We start from the raw sequence: 6,837 nt of genomic DNA, 5'->3' as shown, positions 1-6,837 counted from the left end.
TACCTCAAAAGAGATTCCAATGATCCAAACATGTGAAATCTTCTCCCCTGCACCAGCTCCTCAGCCACATATCCATCTGCTTTTGCCTCCTATTCGTACCCTCACTAGCTCATAGCACTGGGAGTAATCCAGATATGACTACCCTCGAGGACCTCCTTTTTAAATTCCTGTCTAACTTCCCATATTCTCCCTTCAGAATTCATCCTCTTTCTTTCCTATGTCATTAGTTCTGATGTACAAGATCCTCCTGCTGATCCCACTCCCCTTTGAAAATATTCTGCACTCTCTCTGAAATATCCTTAATCCTGGCACCAGGGAGGCAACACTCTATTCTGATTTTTTTCCAGCTGCAAAAATGTCTGTCCGTGCCTCTGACTAGAAAGTCCCCTATCATAATTGATCCTTTGGAATCTGACATACCCCTCTTTACACTACAGCCGGTCTCGATATCAGAAACTTAGCTGTCAGTGCAACATTCTCCTGAGAGTTCATCACCCTCAACATTTTCCAAAGCAGCATGCTTGTTTGAAATGGGGATAGCCACAGGAGACTCCTGCACTACCTGCCTCCCACTCCTACCTTTCCTGTCAGTAATCCATCTACCTGACTCTATCTGTGGTTTTTCTCCCTTCCTATAACTGCCATCCATCATACCCACCCTGGTTCCTGTAAATTCCTCATTGCTTGTAACTGCTGCTCCAACTGATCCACGCAATCGGATCAAATTTACAACTAAATAAATTCCTGCAGCCAAAATCATCAGTAACATTGACGCTCTCCTTAATCTCCCACATCCGACAGGAAGAGCACATCACTCTACTTTAGGACATCTTTGTCCCTTAACAATCTACAGAAAATAGCACAGTCTTACTGCTCTAAAAAACACTGCTCCATGCTAACTTAGTATCTATGTTTTATATTTTAAAATTTTAATCAAGAGATAGATCTCAATATAACACATCACCAAAAGGAACCCACTTTACTCACTATTAAAAAAACCCAGCAAGTTTACACATAAAAACTATGCATGTATCTGTGACTGTGCTGTGAGCTCTCCCACACAGGTTCCTCCAATGTCAGTTGTGAATTTCGCTGTTTGTTAATTTTTGTAAGACGCAATCCGATGTCCAGAAATACTTAAACTCAACCAGCAAAGACAGTAGCGGTGCAGATTCACTTCTATGTCAAGACAGCAGCGTACAAAGTTAAAAATCACACAACACCAAATTATAGTCCAACAGGTTTAATTAGAAGCACTCGCTTTCAGAGCGCTGCTCCTTCATCAGGTGGTTGCGGAGTATAAGATTGTAAGACACTTACAATCTTACAATCTTATTGTCGACAACCACCTGTTGAAGGAGCCGCGCACCAAAAGTTAGTGCTTCCAAATAAATCTGTTGGACTATAACCTGGTTTTGTGTGATTTTTAACTTTGTCCACCCCAGTCCAACACTGGCACCTCCAAATTATGAAGACAGCAATGTAGGTTTCTTTCTCTCGCTCTCACTGACCATGTGGTCTCTGCTTTGTTCTCTTCATCCTTTTTAAAGTGCCGTTATTTTGATCATTTTTCCACCAACGTTCCAAAACAATGCAACTGCTTATGAAACAGTAATTACTGCTCCTAGAATTTGAGGAAATCATCTCCAAAACCTAAAATACCTCAAAAAAGGTGCACCCCTTACAGACACAATTTTTTTCTGTCCTCCATATTGAGTTACCCCTAAGTGCAGGATTTTATATGTTTCTCTGGGATACTTCCTCATTCTTCTAAATTCTAGCAAATACAAGATGAATTGATCCAGTCTTTCTTCATATATCAGTCTTGTCATCCAGGGAGCCTTTGCTGGATTCCTTTACAAACAAGAATGTCCATCTTCAGACTTGGATACCAAAACTGCACGCGGTACTCAAAGAAATCTGTCATTCTTGCCTGGTCTGATCTAAATGTGGCTCCAGGTCCACAGCAATATGGTTGACTCTTGATAATTAGGGATGGGGCAATAAAGCCAGCGATGACTGTTAATGAATAAGACAAAACTGGAAAACTGGAGGATGAGAAATATATAGAGATAGATAAGTTCTTGATTTCCAAGGGGATCAAAGATTATGGGGAGAAAGCAGGAAAATGGGGTTGGAAAACCTATCAGCCATGATCGAATGGTGGAGCAGACCTGATGTGCAGAATGGCCTACTTTCTGCTCCTATGGTCTTATGGCCTTATATCTTATATCAGGATGAAAGTAACTGACTTTGACCATGATAGAGCTCAGCTGTGATGGCTGCTACAAACCAGGCAGAATGTCAACTTCTCCAATAGAAAGAAAACACAATCAATGACTGTCACGTTCTTTGCTCATTTGGTTGGCATGAAGGGGTTGCAGTTGGTTTCATTTCTGTTCCCTTTTCCTCTGTGAAAATCAAAGCTCACATTTCTGTTTGTCCATTTGCATGCCTATGTGGCATGTTCCTGACTGGACAATGACAATTTCTGGGTCTCCAGTGGCCATTGAGGACAGGGTAGCACTGACTTCAAAGGTGTTCAGATGGAATATTGCTAGGGACAGGTAAAGTGTGTGGGTGGATAGTTAACAGCAAGTAGGATTAGAGAATGGGGTTATACCAGAGACTGTCAGTCATGTTGAATATGTGCTCTCAGCATAAGGGATTTATGCTGAAGGGTAATGACGTAGTGAGTGAGGGTCAATGCTGGAATGTCAATGTTTGTCCAGGTGCACAGCATTCTCACAAAGATGGTGAACATGCAAGGGGTACCAGTCACTGGGAAGATATCTGCTGAATGGTGCGTAGTTCAGGAAATGATGCATGATAAGATGGGGAAAGAATCATTGAATCCTTACAGTGTGGAAGCAGGCCATTTGGTCCATTGAGTACACATCAACCCTTTCGAGAGCATCCAACCCAGATCGACCTTCTACCCCATCTCTGTAACCCTGCATTTCCCATGGCTAATCCACCTAACCTGCACATCCCTGGAGACTATGGGCAATTTGGTGTGGCCAGATTAGAGTGGTGCTGGAAAAGCACAGCAGGTCAGGCAGCATCCAAGGAGCAGGAAAATCAATGCTTTGTGCAAAAGCTATTTATCAGGATCCTGATCCCCCCCCCAATGAATGGCTTTTGCCCGAAACGTCGATTTTCCTGCTCCTTGGATGCTGCCTGACCTGCTGAGCTTTTCCAGCAACACTCTGATCTAGACTCTAATCTCCAGCATCTGCAGTCCTCACTTTTGCCTAATTTGGCATGGCCAATCCACGTAACCTGCACAGTTTTGGACTATGGAGGAAACTGGAGCACCCAGAAGATACCCACGTAGATTTAGGGAGAACATGCAAACTCCATGTGGAATTAAACTGGAGACCCTGATGACTGCTAACCACGGAGCCACTGTGCTGCCCCAGGTGTGAAGGAACCAAATATATCATGCATAATTTACATATTTTCTTGTGTGTTTCCTAATCTTCTCAAGCACATTCCAAACCCACAGCTGCTTCCATCTAGAAAGATAAGGGCAGTAGGTACATAGGAAGACCAGATATTGCCTTTGAGTCACTCACCATCTTGATTTAGAATATAGAACATAGAACAGTACAGAACAGTACAGGCCGCCCTTCTACCCTACATACATACTCTTCATTATACTAATTCCATGTGCCTATCCAAGAGTCGTTTAAATGTCCTTAATGTATCTGACTGTACTACCATTGCTGGTGGAATGAATCCACACACCCACCACTCTCTATGTAAAGAACCTACCTCTGACATGTCCCATAAATCTTTCTCCAATCACCTTAAAATTTGCCCCCTTGTGATAGACATTTGTCTGCCCTGGGAAAAAATCTCTGGCTATCCACTCTATCTATGCCTCTGAACATCTTGTACTTCTCAATCAAGTCACCTCTCATCCTTCTTCGCTCCAGTGAAAAAAACCCTAACTCCCTCAATACTTCAGTCTAGGCAGCATCCTGGCAAATCTCCTCTCCTCTCTAAAGCTTCCACATCTTTCCTATAATGAGGCAACTTGAACTGAACACAATATTCCGAGTGTGGTCTAACCAGGACTCTGTAGAGCTGCAGCATAACCTTGTGGCTCTTAAACTCAATCCCCCTGATAATGAAAGTCTACACGCCAAACGCCTTCTTAACAATCCTATCAACCTGGGTGGCAAAGTTGAGGACATGATCCCTTTGTTCCTCCACACTGCCAAGACTCCTGTCTTTAACCCTGTAATCTGCATTCAAATTCGACCTTCCAAAGTGAATGACTTCACACTTTTCCAGGTTGAACTCTAACTGCCACTTATTAGTCCAGTTCTGCATCCTGTCAATGTCTTGTTGAAACCTACAACAGCCCTCCACGCTATCCACAACTCCACCAACCTTCATATCATTGACAAACTTACTAACCCACCCTTCCACTTCCTCATCCAAGTCATTTATAAAAATCACAAAGAGCAGAGGTCCCAGAACCGATCGCTGAGGAACACCACTGGTCACTGAACTCCAGGCTGAATATTTTCCATCTACCACCACCCTCTGTCTTCTGTGGACCAGCCAATTCTATATCCAGACAGACAGACAGGTTTCCCTGTATTCCACGTCTCCTTACTTTCCGAATGAGCCTACTATAGGGAATCTTATCAAACGCCTTGCTAAAATCCATGTACAGCACATCCACTGTTCCACCTTTATCAAAGTGTTTTGTCACACCCTCAAAGAATTCAAAAATTCTTGTGAGGCATGACCTACCCCTCACAAAGCCATGCTGACTATCTCTAATCAAACTACGGTTTTGCAAGTAGTCATAAATCCTATCTCTCAGAATTCTCTCCGATACTTTGCACACCACAGACATAAGACTGACTGGTCTGTAATTCCCAGGATTATCCCTATTCCCTTTCCACCCCCCCAATCATCTGGCACTACTCCAGTGGAAATGAGGATGCAAAGATCATCGCCAAGGGCGCAGCAATCTCTTCCCTCGTTTCCTCTAGTAACCTAGGATATACCCTGTCTGGCCCAGGGGATTTATCTATCCTTATGTTTTTCAAAGATTTTCAGCACATCCTCCTTCCTTACATCAACCTGTTCTGGCATATCAGTCTGTTTCACGCTATCCTCAGAAACATCAAGGTGCCTCCCAATAGTGAATACTGAAGTAAAGTATTCATTAAGGACCTCCTCTACTTCCTACAACTCCAGGTACCTGTTCCCTCCACCATCTTAATCAGCCTCACCGTCACTCTGGCCATCCTCTTGCTCCTCACATAAGCGTAGAATGATTAGATAGATTAAATTCCCTACAGTGCGGAAACAGGCCTTTCAGCCCAACAAGTCCACACTGACCCTCCGAAGAGTAACCCACCCCCCTCTGGCTAATGCACCCTACACTATGGACAATTTAACATGGTCAATTGACCTAACCTGCACATCTTTGGAATGTGGGAGGAAACCGGAGCACCCGGAAGGAACCCACGCCGACACGGGGAGAATGTGCAAACTCCACACAGACAGTCGCCCAAGGCTGGAATCGAACCTGGGTCCCTGGTGCTGTGAGACAGCAGTGCTAACCACTGAGCCACCGTGGTTTCCTTAATCCTACCTGCTAAAGCTTTTTCATGTCCCCTTCTAGCTCTCCTAAGTCCATTCTTCAGATCTTTCCTGTCTACGTAATAACCCACTGAAGCCCTGTCTATCATTGCCTCCTCAACCTTAAGTAAGCTTCCTTCTTCCTCTTGACTAGATGTTCCACATCCCTTGTCACCCAAGATTCTTTCAACCTAAGATCCCTTCCTTGCCTCAGGGGACAAACCTATCCAGCACTATCAGCAATCTCTACATTTCTGTTGTGCATTTCCTAGAGAACATCTGTTCCCAATCTAAGCCCCCCAGTTCCTGCCTAGTAGCATTATAATTCCCCCTTTCCCAATTAAATACTTTCCCATACCATCTGCTCCTATCCCTCTCCATGACTATGATAAAGGTCATGGAGCTCTAATCACTATAACCGAAATGCTCTCCCACCAAGAATTCTAACACCTTGCATGGTTGGTTGTCAAACACCAAATCCAATATGGCCTCCCCTCTAGTTGGCCTATCTACATATTGAGTCAGGAACCCTTCCTGGACGGACCTGACAAAAACGGTTCCATCCAAACCATTTGAACTCAGTAGGTTCCAATCAATATGAGGGAAGTTAAAGTCACTCATGACAGCAAACCTGGTACTCCCACACATTTCCAAAATCTGCCTCCCAATCTGCTCCTCTGTGTCTCTGTTGCTTTTGGTGGGGTCTGTAAAAAACTGACAATAAATTGTCTGCTCCTTTCCTGTGTCTGACTTCCACCCATATTGACTGTAGAAAAATCCTCCTCAATGACCTCCCTTTCTGCTGCTGTGATACTCTCCCTGATTTGCAATGCCACTCCTCCACCTCTTTTACCTCCCACCCTATTCCTTTTGAAACATAGAAGAATACAGCGCAGTACAGGCCCTTCGGCCCTCGATTTAAACCCTGGAGCATCTAACAACTGTTCCTACCTCAGTGATATCCAAGTCTCCATCATGGCCACAACATCATAGTTCCATGTACTGATCCATGTTCTGCGTTCGTCACCCCTATTCATAGAGTCATAGAGTCATAGAGATGTACAGCATGGAAACAGACCCTTCGGTTCAACCCGTCCATGCCGACCAGATATCCCAACCCAATCAAGTCCCACCTGCCAGCAACCGGCCCATATCCCTCCAAACCCTTCCTATTCATATACCCATCCAAATGCCTCTTAAATGTTGCAATTGTACCAGCCTCCACCA

The sequence above is a fragment of the Chiloscyllium plagiosum genome, chromosome 1, assembly GCF_004010195.1.
Source record: "Chiloscyllium plagiosum isolate BGI_BamShark_2017 chromosome 1, ASM401019v2, whole genome shotgun sequence".
NCBI lineage: Eukaryota > Metazoa > Chordata > Chondrichthyes > Orectolobiformes > Hemiscylliidae > Chiloscyllium > Chiloscyllium plagiosum.
This window is presented reverse-complemented; position numbering follows the sequence as displayed.